Source organism: Equus przewalskii, chromosome 1 (assembly GCF_037783145.1).
Source record: "Equus przewalskii isolate Varuska chromosome 1, EquPr2, whole genome shotgun sequence".
In the NCBI taxonomy this organism is placed as follows: Eukaryota; Metazoa; Chordata; class Mammalia; order Perissodactyla; family Equidae; genus Equus; species Equus przewalskii.
Window position 1 is genome coordinate 93,310,838 of NC_091831.1, and position 20,605 is coordinate 93,331,442.

Below are 20,605 nucleotides of genomic sequence, written 5' to 3' on the forward strand. Positions count from 1 at the left end.
ACGTGGGCTCTTGTCCTTATAGCATAGATTCACTGTATGTATTTGTTGTTTGTTGCATATATTTGTGCAGAAGTTGACTGGCAGATAAACTGGATTCGCTTCTCAGTGGGCTCAGCTATTCTCAACCTAATCCTTTAATAAAATCGCTTTCTCAAAAAAAGAATCCTCCTTCAGGCATGGCCACAACCAGCTATCCAATCACCATAAGCCTCCAGATCCTGGGGTTCTGGAAATTGGTAGACAGCACTCCATAACATAGGTGGTCTCAATCCAGACTCAAGGAACCCCTGGAAGATCCAGGAATGGACCAAGAAGGTGCGTAAACCCCTAAATTGTGTATACTGTTTTTGTGTATCTGTGCAGATTTCCAGGAAAGGGGCCACGAGGTTCATCAGACTCTGAGAGGGGCCAGCATCCCTGAAAGGTTAAGGGACCCTGGATCAGTCAGGGGCTGAAGAAGGTCTCAGCAGTCTCCCTGGACGGCACGGCGGCTCCCAGGCTTCTCCCAGGAGCACACAGGGCCTCCCGGAAACCGAGACCTTGGGACAAAGAAGGGAGCAGCTCAGCTCTGCATCCCCTTCCATGACAGCCGGGCCTTCTCCAAAGGGAGGAGAAGACTCAACAGATCAAACGGTGAGAGCAAATCGGGGAGTTACAGCCCTGGGCAAACTGTGTGCCGACAATTAGCTGTGATAACAAGCTGCCTGCAAACTTTCAGGGAGACCAGCCAGTGAAGCCGTGAGCTGACCGCCCCTCGCAGACCCAGCAAACGCAGCGCTGGTGGGGCACGGGGACAGCGCAGGGCCCTTCGCATCCCAGCCTCCTTCCCCATCTGGACAGTGGGTCTGGGGACGGCGGGGCGCCTGGCCTGCCTCCCCCTGGGTTGCTGAAGAGCCGAGGAGCCCTGAACGTGGGTGCGGCGCTCAAGGTCTCGGGCAGTGGCAGGGCCTGGGCGGCCGCTCGGTCGTCCTGTGGCTTCTGGGCCTTGATGGTCCCGGCTGCGGGAGCCTCCCAGGCTGTGGCCGTGGGCAGCAGCCCCCCACTCCCCAGGACGCGCAGGGGGCCGCTAGCTGGCCCCCTCTTCGGGTAAGGGGCTCAGAGGGCTGGGACTGGGCAGTGGAAGGGACTCCAGGGTGGGTGGGGGCGGGGAGGGGGCACTGTACAGGGAAAGATCAGAGAGGTCCCAGGGAGAGGTTAAGTCATAGCTCGGTGGTGAGTGACAGGCCTTTCCCACCTCCTCGCACAGTGGCTCTGGGGACGTTTCCAGGACGCTCAGGGCGCGTCTGTTCCAGCTCCACAGCCCGGGGACCGGGAACCTGGACGGCCTTGTCTTCCCGAGGATTCGGCCCCACTGCAGCCGTGGGGAGGCTGCCCCAGACACTGAGCCCTGATGGCTGGACCGAGCGAGGGTGGGCCCAGGGTTCTCCTCGGGCTGCCCTGAGCGTCCCAGTCCTCCGGTTGGGGGGTCAAGCCCGCTGCCCAGTCGTGGCCGAAACTGCTCTGGCAGCCTCTTCCCGGGGCAGACAGAGGACCCTCCTGGAAAGGGCTGACCCCCCAACTCCAGCACTAATCCCGGATTCCCACCTTTTCTGATGCCGCTTCCTCTCATCTCAAGGATGCTCGGCGACCCCCTGCCCCACCCCGGGCCTGGGTCATCACAGGCCCTCGCTTGTGTGGAGAGCGGGGTCCTGGGCAGTGGCGGGATGGAGGGGGCGGGCATGAGGGGATGTGGGGTCGCTCCTCCTGGAGGACTCGGATTGGTGGAGTAGCTCCTGTCCTGGCCACTTCCCCCAGGGAAGCTCACCACCAAAGTTCCCCAGGGGCACGGCCACAACCATTTCCTCTCTGTGAGTCCCAGAGAGGGGAAGGAGGCTCCTCATGCCGCGGACAAAGGCCTCCCTGCCCTCAGAGGTAGGCTACCCTGATCCTCGGGCCCCAGATCTGGGGTTGCCATTTCCAGCTCTTCAAATCTGTCTGTTGCTGATTTGCTGTGAGACCTTGGGCAAGTCACTTCCCCTCTCTGGGCCTCAGAGTGTCACGGATAGAATGAATGATCCAATTTGCCCACCCACTCGGACATTCCAAAATGGTGAAACATTCAGAGCCATGTGGTTTTGCATAATCAGAGCTGCATTCCTTTAATTTGACAAAAATGCAAATGATCCTGATAGATGACTCAGTAGTCCTCAACCCCAGGCCTGTAAGCCCACATCACATTGGGTGGGGAGGGAGGACCCACCCAGACCCACAGAATCAGTCTCTCTGGGCCTCAGGGTGGGCAGGACCTGCAGATTTGCATTTATAAGAGCCTGCCGGGGACAGGAGTTCAGACTGCAGAGGGCGGAGGGGAGGGAGAGCAGAGTCTTCCCACCCCGACGCCTGACAAAATGAGTAACAGTGACAAATGGCTTATGAAAAGAAGGAGCCAACCGACCAGGAAGACAGTCTCCCCAGCAATGGCCTCCTGGGCCCTCCGTCCTCACACATCCGGGGCTGCACTAGGCATGGGAGCAGGACACACACCTGGCTGGACAGCAGGGCCCGGACAGCAGGCTGGGGACAGGGCGGCAGGAAAGGGAAGATCCCCTGGCACCTTGGAGCTGCCGAGACGCAGGCCGAAAACAGCACAACCCTGAGAAGGGTCCTGAGGGGAAGGCAGAGCGGTGCCCGTGTTAGGAGTCAAACGTCTGCAGGAGTCGCTCCAGCGGACTGCGCAAGATGAAAAGGACTTGCAAGGCTGCCTTGCGACCGCCAGGAAGGGGAAGGAAGTCACATGAGGGCACAGCTGAAAGGGAAGAGGATCTGAGGATGGAAGTGGCTTCCTTGAAACGGATAGCTGCAGGCCAGGGGAAAGTTAATGAGAACATGAATCAGCTTGAAAGAGAGCACAGAGGCGAGATGATTAAAATAACATCAGGAGGGGCAAAGAGCATGCAGAGGGGAAGACGCACGCTGAGGACCCAGACAGGACCACTGCACTTCTGTGAACTGAGTTGCACACGTCTGAAGAGCGGATTAAGAGCACGGAGAGAAACTCGAAATAATCACAATGAATTCAGAGAAAAAGGACAAAGTAACTCAAACAATTAGAGAAAAGATGATCATTCTGGAACCTAGACCTCCTGTAAGAGGAACCGGGGTCTCTGAAGTTGATTATCCAACAGCTAATGCAGAAAAAATATTTGGAGAAGCTCTCCCCAAAAGGGAGGAAGAAGCAGCCAGCTGTACTCGTGAGAGGACCCAGGGGGGTTCCCGAGATCAGCGTCAGGACATGCTGAATCCAGCTGAGTTACTGAACTTTGAAGGACAAACAAGACACTTCTTCAGACACCCAGGGGGAAAAAGCAAGTCACCAAGAGGAGAAAAAAAATCAGTCTGGCCTCAAATTTTTCCGCGGCAACATTCAATACCAGAAGGAAAGGAAACCGAGTTGGGTGGAAAAGGGGAAACCAAGAACATGACACCCGGTGAGGGAGTTCAGATTTACAGACAACATGGAAAGAGGCAGGGGAATAGCACCCTCAGCCTTTTTTGAAAAAGAAAATTACTCAGCAATGAAACTAGCTAACCATTGAAAGGGGCAATGTTTTTTAAGGTAAAATCATGACTCTTGTACAATAGAAAATGAACACATGTCAAAAACTTGGTTTAACTGATTAAATAATTAGAGAACAAGAAATAGGTTCCAAGTGGTTCCAGGGGAAATTGGAACAACACACACGTATAGACAGATAAGGAATGTGAGATGAACTTACATATGCATGCAAAGCCGATCAATACCCACAGGGCGAAGATCAATTGCGGTCCACTGGATGCAATTCATTTGCATTTCCATGCATAAGAATCATTTGCACTGCTGTCATTTTTCTACAACTTAGATTTGTGCAAAGGTGATGAAAGGCACAGGTTCCTTAATACAGGACACCAGTAGTCTTTTTGGCTTTTTTGGTCCATTTCAAAATCTTTCACAGTTTTTCCTGCTACAACCAAGAGATGACTCCAAGTGCAAAACTCAGGGACAAAATGTGCTTTAAAAATGGAATGGAATCTGTTTGAATACAAGACTAAAATGAAATACTGGGAGAATTATGGTTGTAGAACAGATTGTAAGTATTATAAACCTTGACACAGTGAAAACATCAGAATCAAAATCGGGAGCTGGGGGGCTGGCCCAGTGGTGTGGTGATTAAGTTCACGCGCCTGATCTGGTGGCCCAGAATTTGCAGATTCAGATCCTGGGCACAGACCTACATCCCGCACATCAAGCCATCCTGTGGCGGCATCCCACATCCAAAAAAATAGAGGAAGACTGGCACAGATGTTAGCTCAGGGCCAATCTTCCTCAGGAAAAAAAAAAAAAATCAGGAGCTGGAGGCAGGGAGAGGTTGTGTAAGGGAACTGATCACCTTTCTCATTCCAAGAAATGACGGAGCCTGCCCAAAATGAAACATTGATTCTTTTTCTCCAGGACTCCAATCTTTAATGAGTTTCATAATCTTTTTTCTTAACGTTAGAGAAATTCGCTATGAACTAATATCTCTGTGGAAAGTAAAGATTTATCTAAGACTTTCTGTGGAACTCAAGAAAAACTAAATACTTTTAGTTTAAAATATAGCAGGTGTGGTACAATCCCATTTTTGAAAATGATTTGGACCTTTTGACCTTTCTGTCTCCCTTTGCCTCTTTCTCTCCAAGGGCCTCTGTGTGCAGAGGCCATTCACCAAATGTTACCACTCGCCAGTAGGCTGCATTAAGCGTCTTCACCTCTGTACCAGAAGTTCTTTGCACACATCTAGCGGCATTCTTCTGAACAGCCGGAGTGCAGAACCACTTCATTTTAAGCTGTGTGAGTCATTGACACTTTAGTGTAAATAAGGTTTTCATGAAGACAGTGTGAAGACCTGGAGTTTCTGCAGGTCCCGACCTGGGCAGCTGAATCCTGGGAAGAGCTGAAGAGGGCAGCTGGTCCCGAGGTCCTCAGCCCCTCTTGGCTGAAAGAACCGTTGAGCTTGTCAAGCAAGCCCCTCTTCCCACAGGTCCCTGTCCTGGAATTCTAAGCCTGTGAGACAGATGCCTATTCTAGCTGGTACTGGACCCAGAAGCTGGGAGCCTGGCCCAGCCTTGATAAGTGTCTGGGACAGGGTTCTCCTCCCTGCAGCATTGTGGGGGCTCCTGAGCTCCGTCTGACCCCACTGCCCTCATATCCAATGCCCACCTCTTGATCAGAGCCCTGACTCCTGCCCTCCTCCATTTGCACCCTTGCTCTAGCCACATTGGCCTAACTTCCCCTTTCCCACACCACGGGGCCTTTGCACATGCTTTATCCTCCACGAGAATCCCTTCCCACCCACCTTCCCTCACCCCCAGATCTCCAGGCTCCTCCTCTGGAAGCCGTCCCTGACATACCTCCCGACCCCAGAGGTCAGGCCTCTGCCCCCACTGTGAACCCCCCATGGGCCAGCCTGGCTCTGCTCATCCCTGTGGTCCAGTGCCCAGCCAGGGCCTGGCGTTGGGGAGGCAGAAAGGCAAGTGGATGACTGGGCCTTGACCTCATCACCAGCTGGTGACCTCAGCCAGATCCCTTGTTCTCACTGACTGTTTCCTCATCTGAAAAATAGAGACAGGGGAAGTCCTCCTCATGGAGGCCTCAAGAGGAATAAAGAAGATAATGCGTATTTTTATTTTAAGGTTTGTTAAACGCATGACTATGAGATGTGAGCTTAAAGGAGGAGGGAGGAAGTGAAAGGAGGAACCAGCCCCGCCTCCAGTCTGCACCCCCTGGTTCCCACCCGGTAGCACCTCCGTCCCACCCACCTTCGCTGAACACCTACCCTGTGTCCCAGGTGCCAGGGGATGCTGTGAGGTACGTAAACTGTCCTCAGTTTCCCGATGAGGAGCCTGAGACCCAGAGCCAGGCGGGTGGCTCCAGGCCGCACGGCTGGGACTGGCAGGGCCCCGGGCTCTGAAGTCTTTGTCTCCCGCCTCACTCCTCTGCCCCAGCCCCGGTGCCAGGCAAGGAACAGAGCCATGCAAAGCAGCTGCGGGGAGGGGCTCTGAGGGCCACAGAGCTTCTTGCGGAGGGCTTGTGGCCGCCTCTGGGGGGTGGGCGAAGTGCCACGTCGGGGTACAGGAGGTGCCCCTGACATATGAGCACACGCCAGGGGACCTCGCTCGTTTTAAGGGCTTGTAGCGCTCTGCTGGACAACACCCAGGATGTCCAGAATCCGTGATCCCCCACTGTTGGACATCCCAGTTACTTCTAGCCTTTGCTAAGACAAGCAGTGCTGTGATGACCGCCCCTGCCCTACGTCCCTTTGGGTGGGTATGTAGGATAAATTCTCCAAGGGCTCCGACAGGCCCCTCCTGATGGGATGCTGGGCCTCATGCCAGGAGGGTGCCGTTTCAAGGAGGGCCCCTCACCTGGGACTGACCCAAGCTCATTCCAGAGGCAGCCAGTCCCCAAGAGCCAGCTCCCCGGCAAGACCACCCAGGCACTCCACCAGGCCCTCCTTTCGTCAGGGCTTTGTTTGCTGGCTGGTTGGGTTTTTTGTCAGAGGGCAGTGCTGCCTGCCAGCTCGAAAGGTACAAAGCTGGTCTGGGCAGATTGTTATGCAAATCAAACGAGGAAGCAGAGCTTAGAGATCAGAGGGTTTCCTGCTGGCTCCTGGCCTTGGGAGATGCTGATGGAGGAGCCCCACCTCCACAGGAGGCCTGAGAGGGTCAGGGAGGGGCTCAGGGACCACTCAGTCCCAGGGAAATGGGTCCAGCCATTGCCCCAGCCCCTTGGCTCTATCCCCTGCCTCCCGGGGATCCCTCCGGAGCATCTATGGGGGCTCAGAATCCAGTCTGGACAGGCGCTGGGACAGGAAGGCCCTCTCCTTCCCCTTCGCCAGCTCTGGCCCCTGAGCTGCCAACACAGCATCCCCTGGTGATGCAGGAATGTCCAGCGGGGCGCCCTCTGTGCCCACAGTCCATCCAGCCCTGACCCCTCGGCATGGTGGTCAGCTCTGTGACGGCAGAGTGGGTCTGGGTCACTGTCGCCTGCCCTGCACCGGGCAGAGAGCCTGGCACTGCATAGATGCCCAGTGCTGTGCACAACTGGACACACCGATTGTGCCACACTGGCTGGAGCTGGGGACAAAGCGGTGCCGGGCTGAGGGGCCCCCAAGCAGGGGCTGTCCTTGGGAACAACCATTCGCACTCCAGCTGGAGTTGTCAGGAGAAGTGGACAAGAGAGAGAAGGGAGAGAAAGGAAAGGTCCTCCCCGCACAGCTGGAGGCTAACCGGAGCTGCAGGCCGCTCTGGGTGAGGCTGGAGGAGCCCGCGCTGGCTTCCCGCAAAGGCTGCACGCATCACATGACGCTCCTAGACGGAAAGTCTGGTTTCTTCTGCCTTCTTTTGAGTGTTTCAGGAACTTTTTGGCTAATTGGCATAAGGGCTCTCATGCCTAGGATTGGCAATTCTGATAAGCATTTGTGGCATCTCCGGGTTTCAGACATGAGGCTTCTCGTGTCCCCACTCACCTTCGTTCCTGGTGAGATTTGCCTTCATTTGTGTGCAGAGAGAGCTCATCACACGAAGCAGCCCATGCCCAGTGCCTGCTCCCTGACTGGTGAGGAGTGACCGGTCCAATTGCAGTGTCAGAAGATTCAATGGGGGCTAGCCCAGCGGCACAGCAGTTAAGTTCACACGTTCCACTTTGGTGGCCAGGGGTTTGCCGGTTCGGATCCCAGGTGCAGATATGGCACCGATTATCAAGTCACACTGTGGCAGGCATCCCACATATAAAGTAGAGGAAGATGGGCACGGATGTTAGCTCAGGGCCAGTCTTCCTTAACAAAAAGAGGAGGATTGGCAGCAGTTAGTTCAGGGCTGATCTTCCTCAAAAAAAAAAATAAAAAAGGAAGAAGATGCGATGGGGGCCACTGCTGAAGTGCCTTTAGCTCCCCGGCAGATGCTCCAATCAGAAGGTGACACCGAGTTGTGCCATCCCCAGCTTACATGCACGTCAACGCCTGGCAATTGATCACTGGCATGATTTCATTTTACCCCAGCTGCCACCCTCTTCATCAGTGGGACTGAACGATCAGCCCGTTTCAGCAGCTCTGGATGGTCTGCTCCGACCTGGATCCGGGGCAGACAACCTGCTGCTCAAAGCTGGGTGCCGAGAGCTGGCCCCCGGGCCTTTGTATACCCATCCCTCTGCCTGAGCGCCTCTCACTAGCATCCTTTTTAAAAGAGTTACCTCTTTTTAATCATGACCATCACACATACATAGAAATGAACACGTGTTAAAGAGTTTATTATAGGGGCCGCCCTGTGGCCGAGTGGTTAAGTTCGCGCACTCCTTTCAGCAGCCCAGGTTTTCGCTGGTTCGGATCCTGGGCTCAGACATCGCAGTGCTCGTCAGGCCACACTGAGGCAGCATCCCACATGCCACAACCAGAGGAACTACAAGTAAAATCTACAACTGTGTGCTGGGGGGCTTTGGGGAGAAGAAGGGGAAAAAAAAACCCAAAAAGTTTATTATACTCCTGAATCAGTGAGGGAACCAGGAAGATGTTATCACTGGTTCAAAAGAGAATATGAAGACCAGACACATTTATTGATCAGGAATATTGACATGAATGTGCAAATGGAGGCAGAGCTGGGGGAGGAAAGTCAGCAGCGTTCTACGGGATGGTTCAGAATCCGCAGGTCTGTAGACAAGAATTAACTTGCGTTATTGTCAGTTACCTACAATTTGCAGAGTTGTAAAATAGCCTCATAGAATGGAATCAGATCATCCCAGGGGGGTCCTGCAGAGTCAAGATGATGCATAGCTTTTCCACAGGTGTACGATTTTCCTACAACCCTCACCACCCAAAGGCCTTCACCTGGCTGACTTAGCCCATGTCTCGCCCAGGAAGCTGTCTGCCTTCTTCCTTTTAACCACAGCACTTCTCAGAGCCTTTAATATGCCAAAGTGCCCTGTGACTCTCTCAGAAGGAGAATGCAACGCACCAGTGTTTTCCACGCTTATCTGGAGGGGAAGCATTTCTTTTTTTTTTTTTTTTTTTTTTTTAAGATTTTATTTTTTTCCTTTTTCTCCCCAAAGCCCCCCGGTACATAGTTGTGTATTCTTCGTTGTGGGTTCTTCTAGTTGTGGCATGTGGGACGCTGCCTCAGCGTGGTCTGATGAGCAGTGCCATGTCCGCGCCCAGGATTCGAACTGACGAAACACTGGGCCGCCTGCAGCGGAGCGCGTGAACTTAACCACTCTGCCTCGGGGCCAGCCCCGGAAGCATTTCTTTTTTAATGGAGCAAAGACGAGGATTCTGGAGAATTCACATTGAAAAATACCAGTTTAATTCAGCCAGCCTGATTTATGGAATAATACATAAATTATTATTGCCTGGATCAGAATTCTGGCTCAGCCACTAGTGTTCCTGTGGCCTTGGACAAGTTCCTTAATCACTCTGCACGTCGATTTCCTCGTCCATAAAATGGGACTAAAAAGAGAACTTGCCCCAAAGTTGCTGGGAGGATTAAATGAGTTACTGTGAGGAAAACACCTAGCATCGAGTCTGGTACAGCGTGTACTCCATAAATGTTAGCCATGTCATTATTATTTATGAAAACACGGGGTACCATTTATTAACTGTGTGTCTTTGCATCATCTCCAAGACTCCCACAACCACCCTGAGGCCGGATGAGGAAGAGGAGGCAGAGGAAGGCAGAACGCCTAGGAGGTGAGGTCACTGGCAGCCAGCACGTGGCCAGGGTTCTCGGACCAGGCGTGGCCCTATGAACAAGCTAGTTGAGGGCTTGGCATGAAGTAGGTGCTTAATAAAGATTGGTTTCTTTCTTACCACCCTCCTCCCTCCTTCTCTGCCAGCCAAGAGTCGCGCTCAGTCCCAGTCTGAAGGTCACCTCTGGCCAAGGTCACGGCCGGGTAGACAGTTCTTGAGGCCAAGGGCTCCCAGGAGCGTGGGCAGGGTAGGACCCAGCTGAGCCTGGCCTCCCCTTTTGCCCCCAGAGCTGAGGTCCTGCCTCCCCTTCCTCCTCCTCCTCTTCCCCATGCCCCGCCCCTCCGCATGCTCCTCAGCTGCTTGGGGATTTGAGAACACAGGGGTTCCTCCGTTTTCTCCAGCCATCCCAGTGAGAGGCTCCACTTTCAACACATAGGAGGGACTTAAAATCGGTCTTGATTCCATGAATAAATGAATGCAGCCTGTGCCCTGGGGCGTGAGTGGGCCTGCCAGGCCACCTTGGGCCGTCCACAGGATAAACACAGACCCACACAGAGCCCCACCCCAGGCCTTGGCCACAAATGCTGCCCCAGCTGAAGGCTTGCTCAGAGAAATGACTCACCTTGAGTGCTCAGATGCAATTTTCCATGTCTTATGGACTAAAGGTGTTTTCATAACAACTGGGGTGCATGAGCCAGCAGCAGACTGTAAACAGAGCAAAGATCTGGTCAGAAATGCCCCATTCGGAGACCCCACCCACAAGCAGGGCCCCGGAGGCTGTAAGCTTCTCCCCATCGGGGCCTCCTTCATGCCCATGTGAGGCCAAGGGCTCCTTGCTTCATCCCGCAAATAGCACAGACCCCCAAAATGACTCACCCAGGCCAGGCCACTTCCTTAACCAGGGAGGGAGGTGAGTGACAGAGCCAGACCTGCAGCCCAAGGGGCCTGCTGCTCTCCTCCCCGGATGCCTAGGGCCCCCTGTGGAAAGCCTTCCACCAGCTGGTGTCCTGGCACCAGGAATCTGGGGGGCCTGGCACTGAGCCAGGCTGGAGGGTAGGAGGGAAGTACCACCACACAGGCAGAGAGGGTGACTCTCCCTCTAGCAATGACAGAGCTCCCTGGGGGACAGGACACTGACACACTGAAGCAAGTAACAGTGTGAAACAAAGAGGGTGGCGCGTCCCTGAGGACTCAGACCTAAGGGCCGCAGCAGGCGAGGCCAGCACCACCCGCTCACTCACTCCCACGCACCCCCTCTCATTCATTCAGACAGCCATTTATCAGGCACTTTCTAAGGGCCCCCCGTCCCCTTCACCCCGGGCTTTCCCATCTTAGCACATGGCACCACCATCCTCCCAGCTACTTGGGCCAAAAACCAAGGGAGTCGTCTTTAATCCCAGTTTCTCTGATCCGTCTACAGATCCTCTCCGCTTGACCGCCACTAGGCATCCCACGTCAGCCCACTTCTCTGCCACCTCCCGGGGCCAAGCTGCTCACCTCTTGCTTGCACAGAGCAGCGGCCACCAACTGGACTCCCGACCCTTTGACCTTGGTCTCTAAAATCCATTCTCCGACTCATCAGAGTGACCTTGTCCCAGCATCGTTCTGACTACACCATTTCCTGTCTCCAATCCTCCATTGGGTCCTACCAAACGGTAAACATTTTTAAAGAAATTAAGGAGACCAGCTATGGCATCATGCTATAAAGGGGTGGAATGAACAGCAGAAGGGCCCAGAGGCGGAACTGTGCATAAATGAGAACTTGTTATACGACTCAGAGGCCTCCCCAACCAGTGAGGGAAAGACAGACTCTTTTAAAAACGGTGTTGGGACAAATGGTGATCCATATGGAAAAAGTAAAATTAGATTCCTACCTGACACTGCACGCACAACCCCAGGTGGATTCAAGGCTTACGTGTGAACCACGAAAGTTTAACACATTTAGAAGAAAATCTGAGGGAATCTTTTTATGAGCTCAGAATAAGGAATGATTTTTTTTAAATAAACTTTTTGTTAATTACAATATGCATAAAGAAAAGTGCGTGTCGTAAGTGTGCAGCTGGATAAAATTTCACAAAGTGAACCCAGCTTTGTACCCAGCACCCAGACCAAGAAATAAGATGCAACCAGCAACTCAGGAAGTCTCTTCCTGCCTCTCGATGGGGAAGAGTCTCTTAGGTGGGAAAAGCATCAGCAGCAAAGGAAAATATTAATGAGTCTGGTGACATTAACATTCAAGTCAACAAAAAATACTATAAGCAAGATTAAAAGATATGCCACAGTCTGGGAGGAGATACTTAACAATACATACAACCAGCAGGAGATTAGTTTCCAGAATATGTAAAGGGCTTCTCCAAATCAAGAAGAAAGACAACCAATGCAACAGAAAATTTATCCTAAGTTGTGAACGAATACTTCATAGAGAAAGAACCCCATATGGCAAACAATCGTACGAGAAAAGAGGCTTTCCCTTACTGGTAGCAGAGAAAGATAAGTTAAAACAGCAATGAGATATTATGTCTCAGTCATTGGATTGGCAAAATCTTTTTAAAAAGCTCATGTTGCCAAATACGGACCCCAGCCTTGAATACGGCTGGTGGAGGAGTGGGTTGGCAAGGCCACTTGGCAGGGCACCTTGTGGCATCTTGCCAGGTTGAAGGCAAGCACATCGGTGACCTGGTGCTTCTTCCCCTGGTACAGACTCTGCAGGAGCGCTCACATGAGTGCACAGGGAGGGAAATTGAAAACATCACCAAATTATGATACAGCCATGCAACGGAGATGGCCTGGCAATTAAAATCAACAAAATAGAACTGAATTATCTATTAGACACAGCAAGCAGGACATGTGTGCAAGGCAGGACAGGAGAGGTGGGTGCAAGACCAGAGCCTTTGGGAGGAGAGAGACCCCCCTGCAGGGGCTGACCCTGGGGAGGTGGGGCCCACGCTGGGCTTGAGCCCCGGGGAGAACTTATGCACAAAGAAGTGGGAGAAACCACAACCTTTTTTTTGTCTCCCTCATTTTACAGGCGATACAGATAAGCTCCAAGAAGAAAAACGACTTGCCACGTTGGCGACCAAGCTGAGATGGTCACTGGGCCTGACCTGCAATTCTGCGCCCTTTCTATTGTCCCCTGTGCTCTGTTGCATGCTCCCTGCCTGATGGCCCCTCCTCACAAAGGCCTGGACTGGTGCAGCAGCCTCCTCGTCGGCCTCCTGGCCTCTCGTCCTCCACTCTGCCCACGACCTGAGAGACTTTCTTAGGCAGACCTGTCGTCACGCAGCTCCCCGACTCAAAAGCATCCCGCAGCTCCCCACAGCGCCCGAGTCTAAGTCCAGCCTCATAGTGGGCTCCCATTTGAGGGATAAAACAGGTACTGGCCTCACAGATTCTGTGGGCCAAGAATTTGGACAGGGCGCAGAGGAGACGGCTTGTGTCTGCTTCACCACATCTGGGGCCTCAGCTGGAAGACTCGCAAGCTAGGGGCTGGAATCTTGAAGGCCCCTTTGCTCACATCCCTTCACTCTTGTAGATTCCCAAAAGAGAGGAGAATTTAGAAGACTCCTGGAATTCATGGCCGCTGAAGCACATCCTCCTGAATTTAAATTACATAAGGAAACCGACGACTGAATGTGGTCAAAAGGATATTCTCAAAAGTTATTGTTGACAACAAAGATTTATCCAGAGACACAGCTGATCTGGTTCTCTGAATAGGATGGTTGATGCTGGTGGATTGATCAGCAGAGATCTTAGCTGGGCATTGGCTGGAACATCTCCATGTGGCCCTGCCCTGTGTCCTGGGCTTCCTCACAGCGTGGTGGATGGGTTCAGAGTCAAGAGGGAGGCCGAAGCCTTATACCTTTTATGACCTAGTCTTGAAGCCCCACAGCATCACTTCTACCACATTTTACTCATCAAGGCAGCCGCTCACCTTCAAGGAGAGAGGAAATGGACCCCACCTGCTGTGGGGGAGCAGCAAAGTTTTAGAAGACCATGTGGGACTGGAAATTTTCTGTGGCCACTTTTAAACAGATAGACATAGGAAAACATTAGTATTCAGAGCTGGGATGAGTCGGGGAGGCATCACGCAGGCCCTGAAGGGGAGCCTGTCAGGCCGTGGGCAGAGCAGAGGGGAGGCAGGGAGGCCAGTGAGGAGGCAACCGCACTAGTCCGGGTCTTTGTGAGGAGGGGCCGTCGGGCAGGGAGCATGCAACAGAGGAGAAGAGACAATAGAAAGGGCACAGAATTGCAGGTGAGGCTCAGTGATCGTCTCAGCATGGTCACCAACGTGGTAAGTCGTTTTCCTCCTTGGAGCTTCTCTGTGTCACCTGTAAAATGAGTCACACACACAAACGGAAGAGGTTTCTTATTCACAGTGTGGACCCTTTGAGAAATTGGTGAAAGGAATGAATCCTCCACGCAGGGGAAGGAAGACGAACTCGGGCACATACGTAAAACCGGGCCGAAAGTTCCGGGGGTGCCCAGGACCAGCCTGGCTTGGTGGTGAAGGTTGGGGCTCTGGACCCGGAATGTCTGGGTGTGAATCCTGCCTCCACTCCTTACCAGGGAAGAGACCTTGGGTGAGGGACTCAACCTGTCCGTGCCTCTGTTTCCCCACCTGTAGCAGTTAGGGCTGCATTTGGCTGCAGGTAACTGAGGACCTCAATATTCAGTGCCTTCGGCAAAATGGCAGCTCGGTTTCTTTCTTGTGGAAAAGCCCATATGTGTGTGGTTGCTGATGCTGGTTCAGGAGCTGGGTCCCTTCTCTTAGAAAAACCTCTTCACCCGGAGGACCTCCCTTAATCTCATTGCCCACAGTGGAGTCATGGGACTAGGCCCCTGCGGGCAAGGATGAGGAATGGAGCTGTAGCTCAGTGGTTCTCAACCAGAGCCAGCATCGCAGCTCCACGGGACACTCGGAGATGTGCGAGGACATTTCAGGACATCACAATGATGGGGCATGCAGTGGGAGGGGCCACTCCAGTGCACGCAACAGCTTTCCATGGAGAATTGTCCCCCAAAAAAGGCCAAGCGTGTCCTCCATTGAAAAACTCCGAAGCTGTCCTGGTCCCTACAGTGGAGGCAAGGAAGAAGGAAGGGCTGCATGTGGTCCGGTCAGCCAGCCCGTGGCACGTGCCGCCACCACATCCTGGGCTGCTGCGAGGAGTATGGGGAAGTGCTCAGGTCAATGCACAAGCAAATGTTGGGGTCCCCTAAGGGTCAAGAGACTGCACGTGAGGCACACGTGGGAGCCCTACCAGATCTTGTGGCCGAGGTCTGAGAGGAGACACTGCAAAGAACCAACCACAGGACCAGGGAATGGACGCAGGCGGGGACACAGACCGTCTCTGCCTGTGCTGATTTCCCTCGGAGCTTCTTGCCTTTCTCTGAAACTTGCCCGCCCTGGGGGCTTCCCGGGTGTCCCGCCACATCCCGCCATAACGGCCACATCCCGCCTTCAGTCCCCAAAGGGACCCTGACTCAGCAGCAGACGCAGCAGGGCAGGTCAAAGGAAGTGGGGGAAACGTCACTGTTGCTTGTCACCACCACGTCCGTCTGCCTGGCCCAGTTCCCGGCAGGCAGGGAGTCGGCCCCCGGTGGGCGTGGACCAAAGCCACTGTTCCACCAGTGGGCCAGCAAGATGGCCAGCAGGACCTCTGCTGCCTTCAGGACTCGGGGACAGGAGAGGTCTGCGTCTGACCCCCAGGCAAGAGGGAGGAGGTGTCCCCCCAGCCTGAGGATCCGAGAATCAGATCTCATCGTTCCCAAGGGGTGGACCTGGCCCCACCCTAGCCTTGGGGTCCACACCCACTGGGGAGCAAGTGAGGAAGCCTGCCCTCTGCTCGCAGCTGGAGCCCAGACTATGGGCTTCGCGCGCATTGTTGAAAGACAACGGTTTCTGCTCGTGCTATTCCAATGTTAAAAGTAAATTGGGTTCACACTGGAAAAGTTTGAAAGGCACAGAGAAGAAAATAAAAATCCATCCCCAGGCCCATCGTCTGGGACAACCACTCTCCACCTTTTGGTCCATTTCCTTCTAGTCATTTTCCAGAGTGTGTATATAAACTTCATTCATACAACTATTTTATTACCAACTCCTATTTTTCTTTTAAAGCTACATTATAGGCCATTTTTGTTTCAAAACACTATGGACCAGTCAAAGCCAACTCTTCCTCCTGCCACTAGTGCCACAGACGTCCCCTTCCCCAGTGTCACCTGTGTGACGTGGGTGGGCACACAGGAGCTGAAACCCCTGGGGATGGGCCCTTGGGAAACCAGAGGTGGGCAGAGGTCCATGCATCTCCTCCCCAGAACCAGTTTCCAAGCAAAGATTCACAGGTTTACCAGCCCAGTCCCCGGCCAGTCCTCCGAGGAATTCCCTCCATGAGCGGGAGAGGCCTCTATCTGCAGCTCCCCCCACTGACACACAGGCAAGGGAGGCCCCGGAACGTGGGCACCGGGAGCAGCTGTTTGGGAACTTTTTGGTTGCTCCTCACAGAGTCCTCTCACCTCTCTCGCCCTTCCTCAGATTCAGGAGAAACCAATTTTCTCATCCTCCAGACCTGGCCAAGGTGCTTCGGTTCCGGCGACTACAGAGCTGGCGTGAGACAGACGGTCTCCCAGGGGAAGGTGTGGGTCACAGGCTGGGCTCTCAGGTCTGGAAAAGTCCTCAGGTGATCCCAGTTGCCCTCCCTGGGCACCTGCTGTGTGCAGGGCATCGTGCCGAGTGTTCTGCAGAATTAGCCCATCCCATTCTTAGGACATCTCAGCAGGAGCGGCATCGCTATCCCCGTTTATGGATGACGAGACTGAGGCTCAGCAAAGTTAAGCCCCAGGTCAGCTTCCCCATCGATGGAGCGGACATCTGCAGCTAAGAGAGAGAAGATGACGCCGCCCAGAGTGGGGACCGTCCTAAAGCAAGCCTTGTCCTCCTGGACTGAGCTGGCTGCCTCTGTCTGAGGGGACTGGGGAGTTTGCCTTGACCACATACCATGGACAAGGCTCAAATGGACATGTCAGGCCAGCAGCCATGTTCCAGGCACCAGGCCTCCCCCACATCTGCCCACTGACTCACGGAGCACCGAAGGCACAGATGTTATAGGGCCGACCCAGGTACCCTGGGACTTCACATTTGCACCTGTTGACGTGTGGGGCTAGAATGTCTTCTTCCGCTGGGTGTGTGGGCGTGGGGACACATATGCCCGTTCTGTCTCCTGGACCAACTGTCCAGTCACAGATGACAGCTTCTGGGCCTGGACTGGGCAGACCAGAGCTCCAGACCGGCCTTTCCCCACTAACACCTCGTGTGACCTTGACCAGGTCTCACACTCTCCCTGCGCCTCGGTCCCCTCATCTGAGGAATCCTAACCTTATGATTCCCGAAGGGCAGGGATGATGAAACCCCTCGAGGACGGTTCATCCCCCACCATGACATTCATGTGGCATGTGAATTCGGAGGGGCTGGCAGTGACAGTCTGGAACCCCATGGGGAGAAGGAATCCACGGCCGTGTGGGGACGGGTTAGCGATGTCTGCCGTGGGCTGGGACAAGCGAGTCTTGGCTCGCGTGCTGCGTGTTTGCCGTAACTGTGATCCCCCAGGCGACCCGTCCCAAGTGAACCCTCAAGGAGTTCCCCAAGTGCGCCCCGGAGCTGCGGTGCCCTAGTAACCCCATTTCTGCGAACACCGAGCCCTTGGAGAAATCACGCAGCTACTGAGAGGGGATTTTGCTTCGGTTTGTACTTCTCACAGGCACTTCCTGTCCCAGATAACCGGCTCCAGGGCCTGCGCTGGGGTTTACCTGGGAGGTCACAGCTGCGTCCTGAGCGCTCCCATCCGAGGGCTCCCCTCTGGAGAACAGCCCCTCAGGCTGCCTGCTTTCCTGGCAGCGCCCCTCTGCTGCAGGTTCCCCTCGGGCCCCGTTCTTGGCTTATGTGCAAACTCAGACCCGGTTTATGTGGCCGAGATGGCAGAATGCCCCACCCTCCCAGGGGCACTCTCAGAGCAGAAACCTAAGTCTCTCTAAGCATGGAATGCCAGACATGGAGGCAGGTAGAGGGGGACACATCCAAGGATGTGGGGACGGCCTCATTCCTCAGATCAGCCGGCCAGTGAGGGTCCAGCTTCATGCCACCCACCTTGGTCACAGTCGGCTGAACGCTGCAAAGGTCTCTGCCGTGTTCCTTCCTGGCACAGTCTTGTTTGACTGCGATAGGTGACTTCACTCCACCCAGTTTCCCTGGCCTTCTGGGTTGTAGGACTCCTGGCCCAGTCCCGAGGGCCAAGAAAAGACCCTGTGCTGCTCAGTGGCTCTAAATGGCAGAGAATGACTTGTGGCGGTGGGGAACATTTTGCAGGATCCCAGAATTTTCCCAAGAGCGAGAATTCCACCTCCACCCAGGGCATACATCCTTTCCACAACCCCTCACCAAATGGACGCTCAGCTTCCACTTGAATGCCTCCAGAGGCGGGGAGCTCAGTGGAGGGGTTGGCAATTCTAGGCATCTTTTATTTCCTCTTTGTGTTTTCATGTAGATTCAAGTTTTCTGCAATGAAATGATTCATTCAACAAGTATTTATGGAGCCTACTACACACTGGGCACCGTTGTAGCCCCGGCAGATACGGCAGTGAGCAAAACAGACAAAACTCCTTGCCCACGTGGAGCTGATAGTCTTATGAGGGGAGAAAGGCAACAGGCAAACAAAGAAGGAGTATATAGACTGTGTCCGATGGTGCACATGCTGTAGAGGAAAAGGAAACAAGGAAGGGGGGTGGGGGTTGCAACGTCTTCATTTTAGCAGACTGTCGGCAGTGAAGGCAACATTCATTTGAGCAATGTCCTGAGAGATGAGCCAGCTAAAGCACGTCGGTGTCATGGAAGAGAGGTCCAAATAGAGAGAACAGGGGGCTGGCTCGGTGGTGCAGTGGTTAAGTTCACATGCTCTGCTTTGGCGGCCCAGGGTTCTCTGGTTCAGATCCTGGGCACAGATCTACACACTGCTCATCAAGCTGTGCTGCGGCAGGTGTCCCACATACAAAGTAGAGGAAGATGGGCACTGATGTTAGCTCAGGGCCAATCTTCCTCAGCAAAAAAGAGGAGGATTGGCAGCAGATGTTAGCTCAGGGCTAATCTTCCTCAAAAAAACCAAAAAAATCTCTAGGCGATTCAGATGTGTTTCCAAGGGTAAGAACCACCAAAATAGTCCTTTAAAAAAAAACAGCCATGGGCCAGCCTGGTGGCACAGTGGTTAAGTTCACACGTTTTGCTTTGGTGGCCTGGGGTCAGCTTGTTCCGATCCCGGGTGCAGACATGGCACTGCTTGGCAAGCCATGCTGTGGCAGGCATCCCACATATAAAGTAGAGGAAGATGGGCATGGATGTTAGCTCAGGGCCAGCCTTCCTCTGCAAAAAGAGGAGGACTGGTGGCAGATTTTAGCTCAGGGCTAATCTTCCTCAAAAAAAAAAAAAAGCCAAATACAGGGAACAGCCTGTGCAAAGGCCCTGTGGTAGAGAGATAGAGAAACAACAGGGAGGCCAGTGTGCTGGAACCAAGTGAGCTGGCGGAGGACTGTGGGAGATGAGATGAGGTTAGCAAGGCTCAGGGGTAGGGTGCATGGTGCCTATATAAATATGGCTTCTGTAATGCAAGAAACCACATTTTTAAATAGGAAGGGGTTGGATTCTCTGGAAGTCGAATCCAGATAAAAAGAACACGCAAATCTAATCACGGTGAGCCAAGTAAAGACCGCACTGGGAAGTGCACAGTGGGACCAGCATTTCTGCAGCTCCAACAGTGCCTGGCATCACTGGAGCCAAAGGGACAGGCTGACTTAGTTTTTACAATTGATTGTACTGATCCAGGAAAACAGAAACCAAATTGCTATGTGGGGTAAGAGGTTTAACCAAAAGGGCTGGGCTTCCTGGGACCTAGTGGGGGTAAGGGGGGAGGTGTTAGTGTTCTCAGACCTGGAGCAGAGGCAGGTGAGGCGGACACTGGAATGGTGGGTGCCTCCCAGGACCCTCACCAGGAGGGGGTCTCCGGACCCAGGCACTTGCTATGGAAACCTTCGTGTGAGCAGCCTGGGCAGCCCTGGGGGTCCTGGTCCTGGAGGGCCAAACCCACCCTTGGGCGGCCGTTCAGGAGGGTGGCAGCCAGCCGCCTATAGGACTCCACTGGGTTGTCGATCTATTAATAAGCCTGTTGCCCAGGAAGCATATGAAGCTCAGATACCTCCATGACGCGCTAACTACGCTTGGGCTGGGCCTCCAGCTCCAGGCCTACCTGCCCACCCGGTCTTTGCTGAACTTGGAGCTACTGGCTGAGGCTGCAACAGGGAATAAGACAGGCCTGGGTCAGTCAATGAGCTAACGGGTGGTGACAGGAGAGGGGGTGGGAGATGAAGTGAGGCAGGGCAGGAGAGAGGGAGGTGGAAGGCCATAGGGGAGTGATGGTCACAGAGTCTGCACTTCGTCTTGAGCCCTGGCCAGCCCCAGCCCAGCGCAGACGGCCACGGACGGTACAGGAACATTCAGAACTCTCTGTCCTTTACCAGAGCCTGACAACATGTCATTGTTACAGTCATGGACATAGATCATTATCTTCTAAATGGTATTTTTGGCGTGTGCGTGTTTACTCGCTTTGATATGGAGAGAGAGGAGGCAGGGTCACCTGCCAGGCTTGGCACACTTTCACCCAGGACTCCAGGAGAGGCTCCCCAGAGTGTCCGGGCCCCACGAGGGACTGTGACCCCCGCACTCCCCTTCCGCCTTCTGCCCAGTGCCTGTATATACCGCCTAGCCCGGTCCAGCAGGGCCCAGCCAAGGTGAGCAATTACGGCCAGGAGCTGATGACAAAGAACACAGTAAGCTTCCT

General features: G+C 53.9%; 1 long non-coding RNA gene across 2 annotated transcripts; it reads left to right on the top strand.

The window, feature by feature from the left end:
* The first annotated feature begins 1,172 nt into the window (after positions 1–1,172).
* LOC103546213 (uncharacterized) lies at positions 1,173–13,899 on the top strand. 2 transcript variants are annotated; one of them, XR_543633.2, is made up of 4 exons: positions 1,173–5,863; positions 9,667–9,731; positions 11,152–11,386; positions 12,760–13,899. It is a non-coding gene; the product is annotated as an uncharacterized lncRNA (long non-coding RNA). The 2 variants fall into 2 exon arrangements; XR_543632.2 differs by lacking the exon at positions 1,173–5,863 and having other exon boundaries at positions 7,009–9,731.
* The last annotated feature ends 6,706 nt before the right edge of the window (positions 13,900–20,605 follow it).